The following is a 19076-nucleotide window of genomic DNA, read 5'->3' as shown; positions in this document are numbered from 1 at the left end:
AGTAGCAGCTGAGTGTTAGAAATGGTAAAGCAACGAGAGTAAAGGGGCCTAGGTTCTTGATAATCATGCAGTCACCAAACCTGGATTACCCATGTTTGTACGAGAAGTGAACTATCTTTTTAAGCTATCACTATATTGGGTTTCTGTCACTCACTGCCAAATCTAATCCTAATTAATTCACCTACAGTTATGATTTCTAAGTTTAAACACCATCCTGCCCCACCAGAAGTTGATTCTTCTGTGTCTATTTAAGTGGAAACTAACGGTCCTCTAAAATCTATAATCAGTGATTCCAATCCATAGCAACAGTGAGCTTCCTGACTGACCCACAAAGATAGGGTAGGGTGGTGATTCTCAAACTTCAGCATGCATCAAAATCATGTCAAAGCATGGCTTGCAAGGAAAGAATTAGAGAAAATGAATATAAACAGTTCTTTCAAAAAGCCTGGATCAGAAAAAAAGGAAGAAGGGAGGAGAAGGGTTGCCTCCCTTCTATTACATATGAAGAAGAGTGGAGCTTATTAAAACACAAAGAGAAAAAAAATAATGGGGATAGCCTGAAATTACATAAAACAAGTGAAATAACTGATATACAAGATCCATGTGGCCAGGAGCAGTGGCTCACACCTGTAATCTCAGCACTTTTGGGGAGGCCAAGGCAAAAGGATCACTTGAGGCCAGGAGTTCAAGACCAGCTTAGAAAACATAGGCAGAACCCATTCCTACAAAAAAGTTAAAAAAAATCAGCTAGGCATGGTAGTGCACACCTTTAGTCTCAGCTACTCAAGAGGCTGAGGTGGCAGGATTGCTTGAACCTGGGAGGTAAAGGCTGCAATAAGCCATGATCACACCACTGCACTCCAGCCTGGGCAATACAACGAGAACCTGTCTCAAAAAAAAAAAAAAAAAAAAAGAATAGGTAAAAAGGGAAAAAAGACGGTAGCTGGAGAGATCTGTCTTTGTCAGAACAGGACACTTTTTCCACTGTAATGCAAGAGGTGGTGGGGAATCAGTGATGATGACTGCAAGTTGATAAGAAAGAACAAGAATGTGAGTGCTCATATTTTATGAAATGAAAGGAGAAATCATTTGCTGAGAATGAGAAACTAAGAAGGGATTGAGGCCTTCAGTAGAACAAAAAGAGTTTGAAATAACTGTTTAATACATCTTCTCAAAGGCCTGAATAATATTCAACTGTTAATAATAATACTGTATAAAATAGTAAATATAGTATATTTTGTTAAACTACATGCGTAGTGGTAACTATGCTAATTAATATTCCAAAATGCTGTATTTCACTTAAAATAAAAGCAGAATTGTAATGTTCTGCAATCAAACCTATGCTTCTTTTTTTTGAGACAGAATTTCACTCTGTTGCCCAGGCTGGAGTGCAGTGGTGCAATCTCAGCTCAATGCAACCTTCAACTCCCAAAACCCATGCTTCTGGGCCCCATGTTTTTTATTTTTTATAAAAACTGACAATTTTACCAATTAAATGACACTCAACTTACTACAGACCTTAATTGATAGCATAATTCTACTTAGCCAATTAATCTGTAGTTCACAAAAAAGTTTGATGTCACAAAGCATTTTCATCCAAACTTTAAAAATGCAAAAACAGGCCAGTCTCAGTGCTTCCAGAGGCCGAGGAGGGAGGATTGCTTGAGCCAAGAGTTCAAGACCAGCCTGGGAAACATAGTGAGAGTTTCTCTCTACAAACATTTTTAAAAATTAGCAGCACAGGCCGGGCGCGGTGGCTCATGCCTATAATCCCAGCACTTTGGAAGGCCAAGGCAGGTGGATCACGAGGTCAGGAGTTTGAGACCACCCTGGCCAACATGGTGAAACCCTGACTCTACTAACAATACAAAAATTAGCCGGGCGTGGTGGCGCATGCCTGTAGTCCCAGCCACTCAGAAGGCTGAGGCAGGAGAATCACTTGAACCCGGGAGGCAGAGGCTGCAGTGAGCTGAGGTCGCACCACCGCACTCCAGCCTGGGTGACAGGGCAAGACTCCATCTCAAAAAAACAAAAAACAAACAAACAAACAAAAAAACAAAACAAAAAACAAACAAACAAACAACAAAAAAAATTAGCAGCACGTGGTGGCAGGCACCTATAGTCCCAGCTACTCGGTGAAGCTATGGTAAGAAGATAGCTTGAGCCCAATAATTAAAGGTGAGCTATGGTCATGCAAAAAAAGAAAGCAAAGCCAAAACATTACCATGACTATTTGCAATAATATAAACACTCTAAAACAATAGCAAGGTTTGACTCAAACAGTATTTCCCCTTTCTCTTGAAAGATGGAAGAAAACACTGGAGAGGCTCACTTTCACCTTCCACTTTGACTTTCAGTATCTTATCAGCACACAAAAATACTCCAAATAACTGGCGTGGCACACTCATCTAAAACATATTTTCTTTTCAATTCGGAAATAGCAATCTGCATATTTTTATTCTTATGGAAGTCAAAGAAAAATGTATTTCAAATTATAATAATGAATAATGAACTTGGAACAACTCAGCTAACTCTTATTCCTCGGTTGAATACTTTATTCCAAACTAATTTAAATGAATAACAACACAAAATAATTTGAATAAAACACTTAGCACATCCTATCAGAATAACGCTTTATAACTATGCTGTCCAATATGGTAGCCACTAGTCACATGTGGCTCCTTAATTAATGTTTGAATAAAATTTTAAATTCCATTCCCTAGTCACACTAGCCACATTTCAAGTGCTCAACAGGCACATGTGGCTAGTGGCTACTGTATTTATTGAACAGCACAGATTCAGAACACTTCCATCATCACAGTGTGATGTGGTGATGTCTACTGGATGTCTATCAGATAGCATGGATATATAACAACAGTAATCAGTACATAAAGGAGACCTTAGCAAGAGACGCTGACATCATCTGAAAGTGATTATACCAAACATTATTTTTAAAGACCTGCATAATAGCACAGTGTCCAAAAACCCTGCAAGTGATACAATCAACTTTTGATGATGGTGACACGTTAAATACCGTATTTCCAATTTCTGAGAGAATATAAAGATTACTCATTTACTGAGCAACTCCAATTGCTAAAATGAGGAGGCAAATGTATTCTTATATGAAAACTAAGAACTAAAGAATGAATTAAAACTGCATCCATTCTTTATATATAAATTTAGTGAGTACCTGGTAGGAAATTTTTTAAATGCACACATATGTATATGTACACATAACATAATTGCCTGTACCTGATTTCTAAGACCCTGAAATTTAATCAGCTTGATGTAGTTTCAACATATTGAATACATTAATTGAATTCACAACATCAAAAACATTCACTTGAAGGGGTAGGGTGTCAGGGGTAGGGTTTTTTACTTTAAAAAAAAATTCAAAGAAAAAAAAACTATTACCAGATCATCAATAACTGGTTAAACATGAAGGACTAAATTTACACATTTATCTCTGCAATCTTTAAAAAAAATCTATTAAAATAACAGTGAAGAAATAGAAAAGGTATACACCCAGAAAAACATAAAGAATAGCAGAGGAGACAAAAGCAGACCAGAGATGTCAACTCATTTTTCTAAGATGGAAAACAGACTTAGCATGGCAGAGGGCAGAGGAAGCTGAAACCTAAGAATTTGCACAGTAGAAAATCAATACATTTGCATCACAGAAACTAAGAAGATTCCAAAATTGGAAGCACCAAGTAACACAGAAGGCAGAGGAGAGATATAGGACAGCAAATAAAGGACTAGATGAAAGTCTACATAAGCATTAGATAACTAGCCCTCCCCCAGTCTAGCAGGAGACAAAGGTTTATTCTTTGGAGAAACTGAACTAGAGGGACCCAAACAGCAGAGGGCACTGGGTGAGGTGCCACTCTGAAAGAGGCAAAGTTAAGGGTAAGTATACATACTGATTGAGATTCACACAGGATCCCTCTCCCTCTAAGCTCCCAAACATAGGATATCACTCCAGGATATCTCTCTGGAGAAAAAAAATCTACATATTGACGGTTTTATTGGGGGTGGGGTGGGCTAGGAATAGTGACTAACAAAAATGACCTCTCAATATGTAATCAATCTACAATGACATCCACATGTCAAAAAGTCCCTCATCTCTTTAGCCTCACTCTTAACTATAAATTGTTAGCAGAGATCAATAGATACTTGGAGGAAAGCCTCAAACAAAATACAGAGCCAAAACAAACCACAGAAAAAGGAACTGGCAAACAAAACTGCAGAGAGCAAGACAACTTCACAGAAAAATTATAATGGTGAATATTTACTGAGCACTTACTATACGCCAAGTACTTGCACAAGAACTTTACCCTATAAGGTATGTACAAGTATCACTATCTTAAGATGAGAAAAAAGAACAGAGATCAGGGTGTAGAGAGAGGGAGGGAGAGAAAAAGGAAGGAAAGAAGTTATGTGCCTGGTACGTAACAGGCAGATAACGATTACCAGATGAATAAATAAATGAACACATGGAAATGTAAACAATAACGTCTAGTTTCAGTCATGTGAATTTTTGAAAACAAAGCAACAGAAAGTTCTGAAAATAAAAGTTGTTGTTTTTTTTTTAAAAAGACAGTCAAAATCCAAAACACAATTTATAGTCAACCACTGGTTGTAATATACAATCAATGTGACCTTTTGAGGGCACTTTGGTAAGGTCTACCAAAATTCTATACGTACGTATCCTTTGAACTAGAAATGTTATTGCTATAAATACATAATATGAACATATATATATATATAAAATTACACAAGATATGTGTAAGGATATTCACACTTAAGCCCTATTTATAAAAGCAAAATAATCAATAGTTTGATACCTATCAATAAAAGACTGGTTAAAAAAAACTGTGATGCACCCATCAACAGAATATTTATAGCCTTCAAAAAAGTATAAGGTTGGCTGGGCAAGGTGGCTCACACCAGTAATTCCAGCACTTTGGGAGGCCGAAGCAGGTGGATCGCTTGAACCCAGGAGTTCAAGACCAGCCTGGGCAACATGGCAAAATCCCGTCTCAACTAAAAATACAAAAAAATGGACAAGCATGATGGTGTGTGCCTGTAGTCCCAGCTACTTGGGAGGCTGAGGTGGGAGAATCACCTAAGCCCAGGAGGTTGAGGCTGTAGTAACCCGTGATCACACCACTGCACTCTAGCCTGGGTGATGGGCATAAGACCCTGTCAAAACAAAAACCAAACAAACAAACAAATAAATAAGTAAATAAATAAATAAAGAGTAAGGTTGCTCCTCAACTGGATTTCTTACACTAAATTCCAAAAAACATTTCTCCTCTGGAATCTCTAATAAGGGCTACTGAATTACATAAGATGACATACGCCAAATGCAAAATTGCTTTTCGTGAGGCTGTTTCTTCTAATGACCTAGAGCAAAACATTAAAACATAGTTCAAAAAGGCCTACAAAGGCTATTTGGTCCACTATGAAACTTCCTGGTGAGCTAACTTGCCAGAAAGACATAACTGTGAGTACCTACAAAAATAAATTCAACATGTATATACTGAGCACCCACTATGTATCAAGGACTGTCCTAGCTACTGGTTCAAGCAGGCAACATAAAGTCTAAGTCCTTATGGAGTTTACATCACAATGGAGACAGATAACAAGCAAATAAACCAGAAAATATGCATGGTAATTCCTGTTACTTAGAAATACAAAGCAGTGTAAAGGTATGGCTATTAAATATAGGGTAGTCAGATAAGACCTCATTAATAAGGTAACATTTGACCATAAACCTAAGAGGAGCAAGCCATGCAGATATCTAAGGGGAGAACAGTCCAAGTTTAAACGCCTGAAGCAGGCTTGTGCTTCAACTATGTTTCAGCAACAGTTAACAAGACCAGTATGACTATGTGGGAGTAAGGAAGTGAGTACTAAGAGATGGGATCAGAGAGGCAACCAAAACTATCATGTAGGATCTTACAGGTAATTGTGAGGTCTTTGGCTTCTACTGAATGAGAGAAGAAATCATTAGAAGGTGTTCAGCTGGGGATTGCTGTAATCTGACCGAACACTTCAAAGGACACAAACAAGTACACAGAAATTAGACTGTTGAGAGCAGAACCACTGAAGCAGGAGAATTAATTAGGAGGCTTTTGTAATGATCCAGGCAAGATATGATGGTGGCCTGGACCAGGGTGGGAGTGATGAAAGTGATTCGTCAGATTCTAGCTATATTTTTAAGGGAGGGTCAAGAAGTTTTGCTGATAACTCGATGTGGATATAGGAAAAAGAATTCCAAAAATGACTAAAAGTTTCTGGCATAAACAACTAGAAAGATGGAACTGGTATTTACCAAGCTAGGAAAAACCATGGGGTGGAGCAGGTTTTGGTGGAAGGAAGGGGACCTACATGTCTTTAGATTGTTGTCTCTAATTATCACTTTTTGGATAGACTTCTGATGAGAAATGAATAGCAGACAACTCTACTCTTTTTTCAAAGGCCTAGAATTGCTAAGAGTACAGCCATGTACTTTGAAAACCAGATAAGCAGATTCTATTAAAAATTTGAGAAGCCCAATCCTCAAGGCCACCCAACCTTTTATGCACACAACTGACAGAAGTGCCTACAAATGTACATCATACTATCTGTTAGCACTTCCTGCAGGTATGATATTTATCAAGGTGTTAAGAAATGAGAAGAACAGATGTCAGGCAGAATAAAAATATAATCAAGGACCATCTTCATCTTTGGTCTTTTCTGCTTCCTGCATCTATAGCCTACCAAGTTTAAAAACTGAAAAGTCAATTTAACGTCTGGGTTAAATGAGAAGCTTTAAGAAGTTAAGAAGCTGTCCCATAAGAGCAGTATAATCTTCTGAAAATTTACTGAGAAGTTACACATGAGGGAACCACTGTTAGCTTGAATCCTTTAAAATCTCAGCAATTATGGCCCAATCTTCAGGACGTCAAAAGTAAGCATGCAGGTCTTATAATTAAGAAAAGCAAGTAAACAGAATAACATTAACGTGCAAATCAACAAAACATCTTAAATATAATACATATCTAATTTCAAGTCTTCAATCCCAAATATACTAATAATACTCCAGAAAGAAATGTTGGAGGAAATCATTGAAACTAAATGTAAAGCCAAAAAGTAACCCAATTATTTTACAGAAAAAAGTAAATATATTGGGTTTTTGTTTGTTTTTTTTTTTTTTTTTTTTTTTGGAGACAGAGTCCTGCTCTGTCACCCAGGCTGGAGTGCAGCAGTGCAATCTCGGCTCACCATAATCTCTGCCTCTCAGGCTCAAGCAATTCTCATGCCTCAGCCTCCCAAGTAGGTGGGACTACAAGCACGTACCACTACACCCAGCTAATTTTTTGTATTTTTAGTAGAGACGGGGTTTTGCCATGTTGGCCAGGCTGGTCGCAAACTCCTGGCCTCAAGTGATCTGCCCGTCTTGGCATTCCAAAGTGCTGGGATTAGAGACCTGAGCCACCAACGCACCCAGCCCTAAATATGATGGTTTCTGACAGGAGTAAGGGAACAGACTCTACAACACTTTAAGATATCAAATATCCTTTGTTTTAACTGCATTAAGTTAAAAAAAAAAAAAAAGCAATACATAGTTCAGAAAATGGTAAAAAGGGCTCAACATGGTTGAATGGAAACAGTCAGCCTTGGTGGCTACTGTGCACAAGAATGATGCTAACTCATTCTGATTATTGATACCTATCAATAAAAGACTGGTTAAAAAAAAACTGTGATGCACCCATCAACGGAATATTTATAGCCTTCAAAAAAGTATAAGGTTGGCTGGGCAAGGTGGCTCACACCAGTAATTCCAGCACTTTGGGAGGCCGAAGCAGGTGGATCGCTTGAACCCAGGAGTTCAAGACCAGCCTGGGCAACATGGCAAAATCCCGTCTCAACTAAAAATACAAAAAAATGGACAAGCATGATGGTGTGTGCCTGTAGTCCCAGCTACTTGGGAGGCTGAGGTGGGAGAATCACCTAAGCCCAGGAGGTTGAGGCTGTAGTAACCCGTGATCACACCACTGCACTCTAGCCTGGGTGATGGGCATAAGACCCTGTCAAAACAAAAACCAAACAAACAAACAAAGAAATTGCTGTCCTTACCATCCTTTATTCTTACTTTCTGTTGCTGAGTCATAAACCCTACCACTCATGACTGGGCAACCACCAGCATATTTTACTGATTAAGTACCCTAGCAGAACCTAATGGATCCTAACAGAGTACAGATTTTGAAAGCAAGTTACCTAAGTGAAAAAAAGATTAGAGTGAACATACATTTAAAAGAAGGAAATCCTCTGCATCAGTCTTAAGCATCAGTATAGAACAATAAGGCCAGGAGTGGTGGCTCATGCCTCTAATCCCAGCACCTTGGGAGGTCAAGGCGGGTGGATTATTTGAGGTCAGGAGTTCAAGACCAGCTGGCCAAAATGGTGAAACCCCATCTCTACTAAAAATACAAAAATTAGCTAGGTGGTGGTGGTGCGCACCTGTAATCTCAGCTACTTGGGAGGCTGAGGTGGGAGAATCACTTGAGCCTGGGAGATGGAGGTTGCAGTGAGCCAAGATCGCACCACTGCACTCCAGTCTGGGTGACAGAGTAAGATCCTATCTCCAAAAAAAAAAGAAAGAAAAAAAAAAGAATCAGTATAGAACAATATGAAGTTAATGAGCAGAAGATCAGAGAGAGCTCTCTGGGTAGAATCCTGGGAACTGTGTTAGCTTGAAAAAGTACCTTTATCTCAGAAGCTTTCTCATTTCTAAATCAGACAATCAGGCAGATTAACTGAAGTTCTGTACTAAACACTTTATACACTATCTGACACAGAGTAACTCAAAAAATATAAGGTATTATTATTAATAGTAGTAACGACATTCATAATAATAAATACTCATTTGTTCATCTGCAAAGGAAGAAAGACCACTTAACCTTGGTGACTTCAAAAGAAAGCTGGCTTCATTTATTTTATTACCTTTTAATGTCTCCTTATGAGAAAAATTAAAATAATTATTATATACTATAATTTAATTGTATTTACTTCTATAAAATCAAAATACCAAGATTGTGTACTGAGATAAAAATTTCTAGAAAGATGTTAAAAAGAATAAAGGAAAATAACCAAAAGTACTTTTCTTTCTTTCTTTTTTTTTTTCTTTTTTTTTTTTGAGATGGCATTTCACTGTTGTTGCCCAGGCTGGAATGCAATGGTGCGATCTCGGCTCACTGCAACCTCCGCCTCCCAAATTCAAGCAATTCTCTCACCTCAGCCTCATGAGTAGCTGGGATTACGGGCACAGGCCACTATCCCTGGCTAATTTTTTATATTTAGTAGACATGGGGTTTCACCATGTTGGACAGGCTGGTCTCAAACTCCTGACCTCAGGTGATCCACCCACCTCAGCCTTCCAAAGTGCTGGGATTACAGGCGTGAGTCACCACGCCCGGCCCAATAGCACTTTTCAAAAGAATAGTGAATATATGCTTTATGTTTTCAATATATATAATTATATAATATAATCTTTTCTAACAAAGTAAAAACAAGGTATCTAAATATTGATATAGATGTTTGTGAATAATTTTTAGAGTCATACATACTGATAAAACTGATAAATGAACTGACAAAAGGACTCCGTCCCCCAAGAATATATGGTCCATTAGTATATACAGACAATGTCTATCTTGTTTACTACTTTAGTCCTTGGCATACAGTAAAGTCTCAGTAAACATTTGCTTAATGAACAAGCCATAGATATTCCTAAAAATAAATGCAAACATTCCTAAGTTCACAGAAAGCTAGTAAACTACAGCAAAAATTAGCATTTTATAATTTTATGGGTTCAGAGCTCACTGCTTTAAAAAGTTAGATGTAACTCTTGTTAAGTTCAGAGATATTTTAAAAAATCAAAAGTTACAACTATCAATAAGTTGACACTGCTTTAGAAAACAGTAACAGGAATTCAACTTAAAAACTATTAATAATGATCTGGCCCACAACCACAAGAGGGCCAAACAGGAATGGCTCCAGTCTGCAGCTCCCAGCATGATCGACGCAGAAGACGGGTGATTTCTGCATTTCCAACTGAGGTACCTGGTTCATCTCACTGGAACTGGATGGACAGTGGGTGCAGCCCACGGAGGGCTAGGAAAAGCAGGGTGGGGCACTGCCTCACCCAGGAAGCGCAAGGAGTCAGGGGATATCCCTTTCCTAGCCAAAGGAAGCCGTGACAGACTGCCTGGAAAAACGGGACACTCCCACCCAAATACTGTGCTTTTCCCACAGTCTTAGCAACCGGCAGACAAGGTGATTCTCTCCCGTGCCTGGCTCAGTGGCTCCCACGCCCACAGAGCCTTGCTCACTGCTAGCATAGCAGTCTGAGATCCATCTGTGAGACAGCCCCATGGCTGGGGGCGGGGCGTCCTTCATTGCTGAGGCTTGAGTAGGTAAACAAAGCCACCTGGAAGCTTGAACTGGGCAGAGCCCACTGCAGATCAACAAGGCCTACTGCCTCTATGCTCCACCTCTGTGGGCAGGGCATAGCTGAACAAAAGACAGCAGACAACTTCTGCAGACTTCAACGTCCCTGTCTGACAGCTCTGAAGAGAACGGTGGTTCTCCCAGCACAACGTTTGAGCTCTGAGAACAGACAGACTGCCTCTTCAAGTGGGTCCCTGACCCCCGTATAGCCTAACTCAGAGACACCTCCCATTAAGGGCCAAAAGATACCTCATATAGTTCGGTGACCCTCTGGGAAGAAGCTTCCAGAGGAAGGATCAGGCAGCAATATTTGCTGTTCTGCAGCCTCCGCTGGTGATACCCAGGCAAACAGAGTCTGGAGTGGACCTCCAGCAAACTCCAACAGACCTGCAGCTGAGGGACCTGACTGTTAGAAGGAAAACTAATGAACAGAAAGGAATAGCATCAACATCAACAAAAAGGTCATCTACACCAAAACCCCATCTGTAGGTCACCAACATCAAAGACCAAAGGTAGACAAAACCACAAAGATGGGGAGAAACCAGAGCAGAAAAGCTGAAAATTCTGAATCAGAGCGCCTCTCCTCCTCCAAAGGATCACAGCTCCTCGCCAGCAATGGAACCAAGATGGATGGAGAATGACTTTCAGGAGTTGACAGAAGTAGGCTTCAGAAGGTTGGTAATAACAAACTACTCCAAGATAAAGGAGGATGTTCGAACCCATCGCAAGGAAGCTAAAAACCTTGAAAAAAGATTAGACAAATGGCTAACTAGAATAAACAGTGTAGAGAAGAACTTAAATGACCTGATGGAGCTGAAAACCATGGTATGAAAACTTCACGACGCATGCACAAGCTTCAATAGCCAATTCGATCAAGTGGAAGAAAGGGTATTAGTGATCGAAGATCAAATTAATGAAATAAAGTGAGAAGACAAGGTTAGAGAAAAAAGAGTAAAAAGAAACAAAAAAAGCCTCCAAGAAATATGGGACTATGTGAAAAGACCAAATCTATGCTGGATTGGTGTACCTGAAAGTGATGGGGAGAATGGAACCAAGCTGGAAAACAATCTTCAGGATATTATCCACTAGAACTTCCCCAACCTAGCAAGGTAGGCCAACATTCAAATTCAGGAAATACAGAAAACACCACAAACATACTCCTCAACAAGAGCAACCCCAAGACACATAATTGTCAGATTCACCAAGGTTGAAATGAAAGAAAAAATGTTAAGGGCAGCCAGAGAGAAAGGTCGAGTTACCCACAAAGGGAGGCCCATCAGACTAACAGCGGATCTCTCGGCAGAAACCCTACAAGCCAGAAGAGACTGGGGGCCAATATTCAACATTGTTAAAGAAAAGAATTTTCAACACAGAATTTCATATCCAGCCAAACTAAGCTTCATAAGTGAAGGAGAAATAAAATCCTTTACAAACAAGCAAATGCTGAGAGATTTTGTCACCACCAGGCCTGCCTTACAACAGCTCCTGAAGGAAGCACTAAACATGTAAAGAAAACAACCAGTACTAGCCACTGCAAAAACAGGCCAAATTGTAAAGATCATCGATGTTATGAAGAAACTGCATCAATTAACGGGCAAAATAACCAGCTAATATCAAAAGGACAGGATAAAATTCACACATAACAATACTAACCTTAAATGTAAATGGGCTAAATGCCCCAATTAAAAGACACAGACTGGCAAATTGAGTCAAGACCCATCAGTGGGCTGTATTCAGGAGACCCATCTCATGTGCAAAGATGCACATAGGCTCAAAATAAAGGGATGGGGGAGGATCTACCATGCAAATGGAAAGCAAAAAAAAAAAAAAAAAGCAGGGGTTGCAATCCTAGTCTCTGATAAAACAGACTTTAAACCAACAAAGATAAAAGAGACAACGAAGGCCATTACATAATGGTAAAGGGATCAATTCAACAAGAAGAGCTAACTATCCTAAATATATATGCCCCCAATACAGGAGCACCCAGAATCTTAAAGCAAGTCCTTAGAGACCTACAAAGAGACTTAGACTCCCACACAATAATAATGGGAGACTCTAACACCCCACTGTCAATATCAGACAGATCAACAAGACAGAAGGTTAACAAGGATATCCAGGACCTGAACTCAGCTCTGCAACAAGCAGACCTAATAGACACCTACGGAACTCTCCACCCCAATTCAACAGAATATACATTCTTCTCAGCACCACATCGCACTTATTCTAAAATTGACCACATAATTGAAAGTAAAGCACTCCTCAGCAAATGTAAAAGAACTGAAATGACAACAAACTGTCTCTCAGACCAAGTGCAATCAAATTAGAACTCAGGATTAAGAAACTCACTCAAAACTGCTCAACTACATGGAAACTGAACAACCTGCTTCTGAATGACTACTGGGTAAATAACAAAATGAAGGCAGAAATAAAGATGTTCTTTGAAACCAATAAGAACAAAGACACAACGTACCAGAATCTCTGGGACACATTTAAACCAGCGTGTAGAGGGAAATTGATAGCACTAAATGCCGACAAGAGAAAGCAGGAAAGATCTAAAATCGACACCCTAACATCACAATAAAAAGAACTAGAGAAGCAAGAGAAAACACATTCAAAAGCTAGCAGAAGGCAAGAAATAACTAAGATCAGAGCAGAACTGAAAGAGATAGAGACACAAAAAAACCTTCAAGATATCAATGAATCTAGGAACTAGTTTTTTGAAAAGATCAACAAAATTGATAGACCGCTGGCAAGACTAATAAAGAAGAAAAGAGAGAAGAATCAAATAGACACAATAAGAAATGACAAAGGGGATATCACCAACGATCCCAAAGAAATACAAACTACCATCAGAGAATACTATAAACACCTCTACGCAAATAAACTAGAAAATCTAGAAGAAATGGATAAATTCCTAGACACATACACCCTCCCAAGACTAAACCAGGAAGAAGCTGAATCTCTGAATAGACCAATAACAGGCTCTGAAATTGAGGCAATAATTAATAGCCTACCAACCAAAAAAAGTCCAGGACCAGACGGATTCACAGCCGAATTCTACCAGAGGTACAAAGAAGAGTTGGGACCATTGCTTCTGAAACTATTCCAAACAGGGAATCCTCCCAAACTCATTTTATGAGGCCATCATCATCCTGATACCAGAGCCTGGCAGAGACACAACAAAAAAAGAGAATTTTAGACCAACATTACTGATGAACATCAATGCGAAAATCCTCAATAAAATACTGGCAAACCGAATCCAGCAGCAGCACATCAAAAACCTTATCCACCATGATCAAGTCGGCTTCATCTTTGGGATGCAAGGCTGGTTCAACATACGCAAATCAATAAACGTAATCCATCACATAAACAGAACCAATGACAAAAACCACATGATTATCTCAATAGATGCAGAAAAGGCCTTTGACAAAATTCAACAGCCCTTCATGCTAAAAAGTCTCAATAAACTAAGTATTGATGGAACATATCTCAAAATAATAAGAGCTATTTATGACAAACCCACAGCCAATATCATACGGAATAGGCAAAAACGGGAAGCATTCTCTTTGAAAACCCACACAAGACAAGGATGCCCCCTCTCACCACTCCTATTCAACATAGTGTTACAAGTTCTGGCCAGGGCAATCAGGCAAGAGAAAGAAATAAAGGGTATTCAATTAGGAAAAGAGGAAGTCAAACTGTCCCTGTTTGCAGATGACATGACTGTATATTTAGAAAACTCCATCGTCTCAGCCCAAAATCTCAAGCTGATAAGCAACTTCAGCAAAGTGTCAGGATACAAAATCAATGTGCAAAAATCACAAGCATTCCTATACACCATTAATAGACAAACAGAGCCAAATCATGAGTGAACTCCCATTCACAACTGCTTCAAAGAGAATAAAATGCCTAGGAACCCAACTTACAAAGGATGTGAAGGACCTCTTCAAGGAGAATTACAAACCACTGCTCAAGGAAATAAAAGAGGACACAAACAAATGGAAGAATATTCCATGCTCATGGATAGGAAAAATCAATATCGTGAAAATGGCAATACTGCCTAAAGTAATTAGATTCAATGCCACCCCCATCAAGCTACCAATGACTTTCATCACAGAATTGGAAAAATCTAAAGTTCATATGGAACCAAAAAAAGAGTCCGCATTGCCAAGACAATCCTAAGCAAAAGAACAAAGCTGGAGGCATCACACTACCTGACTTCAAACTATACTACAAGGGTACAGTAACAAAAACAGCATGGTACCGGTACCAAAACAGATATATAGACCAATGGAATAGAACAGAGGCCTCAGAAATAACACCACACATCTACAACCATCTGATCTTTGACAAACCTGACAAAAACAAGAAATGGGGAAAGGATTCCCTATTTAATAAATGGTGCTGGGAAAACTGGCTAGCCATATTTAGAAAGCTGAAACTGGATCCCTTCCTTATACCTTATACAAAAATTAATTCAACATAGATTAAAGACTTAAATGTTAGACCTAAAACCATAAAAAACTTAGAAGAAAACCTAGGCAATACCATTCAGGACACAGGCATGGGCAAGGACTTCATGTCCAAAACACCAAAAACAATGGCAACAAAAGCCAAAATAGGCAAATGGGATCTAATTAAACTAAAGAGCTTCTGCACAGCAAAAGAAACTACCATCAGAGTGAACAGGCAACCTACAGAATGGGAGAAAATTTTTGCAATCTACCCATCTGACAAGGGGCTAATATCCAGAATCTACAAAGAACTCAAACAAATTTACAAGAAAAAAACAACCCCATCAAAAAGTGGGTGAAGGATATGAACAGACACTTCTCAAAAGAAGACATTTATGCAACCAACAGACACATGAAAAAATGCTCATTATCACTGGTCATCAAAGAAATGCAAATCAAAACCAAAATGAGATACCATCTCACGCCAGTTAGAATGGCAATCATTAAAAAGTCAGGAAAAAACAGATGCTGGAGTGGATGTGGAGAAATAGGAATGCTTTTACACTGTTGGTGGGAGTGTAAATTAGTTCAACCATTGTGGAAGACAGTGTGGCGATTGCTCAAGGATCTAGAACTAGAATTACCATTTGACCCAGCAATCCCATTACTGGGTATATACCCAAAGGATTATGAATCAAGCTACTATAAAGACACATGCACACATGTTTATTGCAGCACTATTACACAATAGCAAAGACTTGGAACCAACCCAAATGTCCATGAATGATAGACTGGATTAAGAAAATGTGGCACATATACACCATGGAATACTATGCAGCCATAAAAAAGGATGAGTTCATGTCCTTTGCAGGGACATGGATGAAGCTGGAAACAATCATTTTCAGCAAACTATCACAAGGACAGAAAACCAAACACCACATGTTCTCACTCACAGATGGGAATTGAACAATGAGATCACTTGGACACAGGGCAGGGAACATCACACACTGGGGCCTGTCAGGGGGTGGGGGTGCTGGGGGAGGGATAGCATTAGGAGAAATACCTAATGTAAATGAAGAGTTGATGGGTGCAGCAAACCAACATGGCACATGTATACCTATGTATCAAACCTGCACATTGTGCACATGTACCCTAGAACTTAAAGTATAAAAAATAGTAATAATGATCTATGTAGAAATCAGAAAACACAATTCAATAAGCATAAAAAGCTTTAAAGAGAGTGAATTTATTACCAAAAAATATGAAATGTTATTTGAGAGAACATTTGAAGACATATCACTTCATATACTGACCTTCCTTAATAAAACTCTCACCTAGGAACTACTCCTGGAATATTTGAGTCAATTTTAGATACATCAACATCTGACAGCTACAGAAAAAAATCAGGTTATTTCTGAAAGCAACAAAAAAGACAACTAGAATAGAGAAAGATATAAGCTTTCCCTGTGAGAATTACATATAAGTAACATGCTGACAAAACCGATAAATGAACTGATAAAAGCCCCTCCTCCCAAGAATATAAGCTTCATTAGTACATACAGACCACGTCTATCTTGTTTACAACTTTCATCAAGTTGTAGGGTCAAAATTAAGCAAGAGTTATAAAATAGTCAAAAGTACAGAAAGAACAATTCTTGTAACCCAATAACCTAACACAACACCAGTTACATAGTTAGCACTCAATGAACAGTTGGGGAGAAAAGGAAAATATATATATATTCTTTTTCTGAGCTCCTATAATGAATACTTTAAAATTTTGTTACTTACAAAAAAATTCCCAACTGATAAATAACAAAAAAAAAATTAAAATTCTTAGGATGAACTAGCAGATGTCAGGAACATATATTCATTTCTTTTTAATTAACTAATAGTAACTCAATACTGAAACACTTGCCAATGACCAGCACCAACTGTCTTCTTTCGTCTTCTCTATTCCAAAGACAAAATGAACATCTGTCTTTCAAGTTAGATACACAGCCCACTCTCTTTAGTTGCACCTAAGCAATAAAATCAGCATTGCTTGCCAATAAAAATATAAAGGTAATTCAAAATTTTAAAGAATTGCCTTTAATAAGTTTTTAAAGATTAGATGCTTTACACTGATTAATACCCTGGGATTTGAGGGGTTATAAACACAGCTTCTAAATTTATGTAAGTCACGTGAACAAAGTTATTCAAATTCTAGATAGGTAGCAATCCATTTTCAGTCCAACCAGGTAAAGCTATCCTTAGACAGCAGACCTCAGGTTTTTCTTCTTTAGGACAAAGCTTCTATTCATTTCCTAATTAAATTTGAAATATTTTATGTAAGAATTCACTAACGACTATTCTCAAGCATGCAATGCCATTTTCAGGACACAAAATAAAAATCGTGAATTTTAATTCATATCCTTTTTCAACCAGACACAAAGGAAAATTTGTGACAACTGAAGAATTATTTTCTACCTTACTGAAGAGGCATGATTTAAAATTAAAAACCATGAACAAATCTATCTATAAAATAATTCATTTTTATATCAAACAGCTGCAGACCCTGTAATTGAAATAATGTATCTAAGGTTATAAATGAAAAGTGTTAGGTATCATTCTTGAAGTGACAGATTAAGTCCCTAATCCAGTTACCATAATAGCCATATTTGTAGTTTAACATAAATTAAGATCTTAATTATATTTGTGACTATTTTAAACAAAATAACAAATTCCTTTGTACCTGTGAATGTAATTTATAGCAAAGCCAGGTTCATTTTCCAAACCAATCTATTTCACACTGCAGAAGTACTCTGGTATAATGGTATAATGTAATTCTTGTTGCAGATGTTGAAAGAGTAGATTCACTAAAAGCACAGAAGGGGTTTGAAGATAAATGAAGATGCTATTCATTCAAGGGTAATTTCATCTTAGAACTATATGAAAGATGTTTCATTCACACAGGGTAGTGTATGGCCTCAAATTTAAGTGTATCTTCAGCTCAAATATAATGCTGCCAGATTGATTATGTTGATATTGTATATCTAATAATGAAAAATTCTAGCCTTGTTCTGTTTTAAAAAAAGGCTGTTGTTTTTCCATCTTACTACTATATCTTTATGGTTCTGTTTAATAGCAACAAATTATAAAATCCTGCTTGCCATTTACTTTTTAAACAAAAAAGTATACAGTTGATATTCTAAGTTGCAATCTCTCAGAACTGCAGGAGCGTGAATTTTTGTTATACATAAATAAATACATATTTATATCAGTAAACCATTACCCTTTATAACCATTTTACATCATTTCACTAATTACTAAAAACAACAACTCCTATAGCCACCTAATTCTATTTCACTGACTAATTTTAATGTTTTATATACACCATGCCATTTAAGTGTTGAGAAACTAATATTGAGATGTGTTTTTTAATCTGCTAGATTCTATTTGCAATTTAAGTTCACAATTATCTTGATAAAGATCACATTTTATATACTGAAATAATCCAAGGTCTTATGAGCATAAATCAGCAAAATGCTTTAACATTTCTGGCACACAAACTATAATAATGTAATATAAGACAATCAGTCTGAAGAATTTAAACTCAGTGATATCAAAGAAACATCTGCAGCCTCCACTTTGCTTGTCTGGAATACTGAAAAGGATTTTACAAGTCTCTATATCTCATAAATGTTCACTAAATTCTATTTATCCCTTAGCTTTCCTTTCCTTCACCTAACCCTGAAAGTGAATTCAGAAGCCTCATCTGACAGAGGACAATCAAATTGAGAGGAATGTACAAATTTTAAAAACCTAAAACTTTATACTTTATGAGGCTTTAATAAAGTTTTGTCAATTTTTTAAATGTTTTTCATAAAATATTATATTATTTATTAAAATATGTCCACTCATGTCATCCAACTTCTATTTACATCAGGTTTAAACTGATCCTTTAAAACGGCATAAAACCCTGAACAGCTCATTTAAAACAGAATGTATCCAACCAAACTGAAAATTCAAAATCATTTCCTCTAAAATTCTGCAGGTAGCTGTCCACTATGGCCATTTAAATGACATGACAAATTTACAGCAGCTGTATTTTCACACTCAAAGTTTTGTCTCTAAGGCAATAATCAA

The 19076-nt window shown here is 37.8% G+C and overlaps 1 protein-coding gene across 5 annotated transcripts in view; it reads right to left on the bottom strand.

Moving 5' to 3' along the window:
* The window catches only part of MTX2 (metaxin 2), a 69885-nt gene that overhangs the window by 16267 nt on the left and 34542 nt on the right, over window positions 1-19076 (bottom strand). The window contains exon 3 of one of the 5 annotated variants that reach the window (XM_055289824.2): window positions 17683-17806. The exons of the other annotated variants lie outside the window; for them this stretch is intronic. The gene's annotated coding sequence lies outside the window, so the exon portion shown is untranslated. The remainder of the gene's footprint in view (window positions 1-17682; window positions 17807-19076) is intronic. 5 annotated transcript variants of the gene reach the window in all.

The sequence above is a fragment of the Symphalangus syndactylus genome, chromosome 8 (genome assembly GCF_028878055.3).
Source record: "Symphalangus syndactylus isolate Jambi chromosome 8, NHGRI_mSymSyn1-v2.1_pri, whole genome shotgun sequence".
NCBI classification, from domain to species: domain Eukaryota; kingdom Metazoa; phylum Chordata; class Mammalia; order Primates; family Hylobatidae; genus Symphalangus; species Symphalangus syndactylus.
Note: the sequence above shows the minus strand (reverse complement) of the source record. Positions and strands in the feature narration are given on the sequence as shown.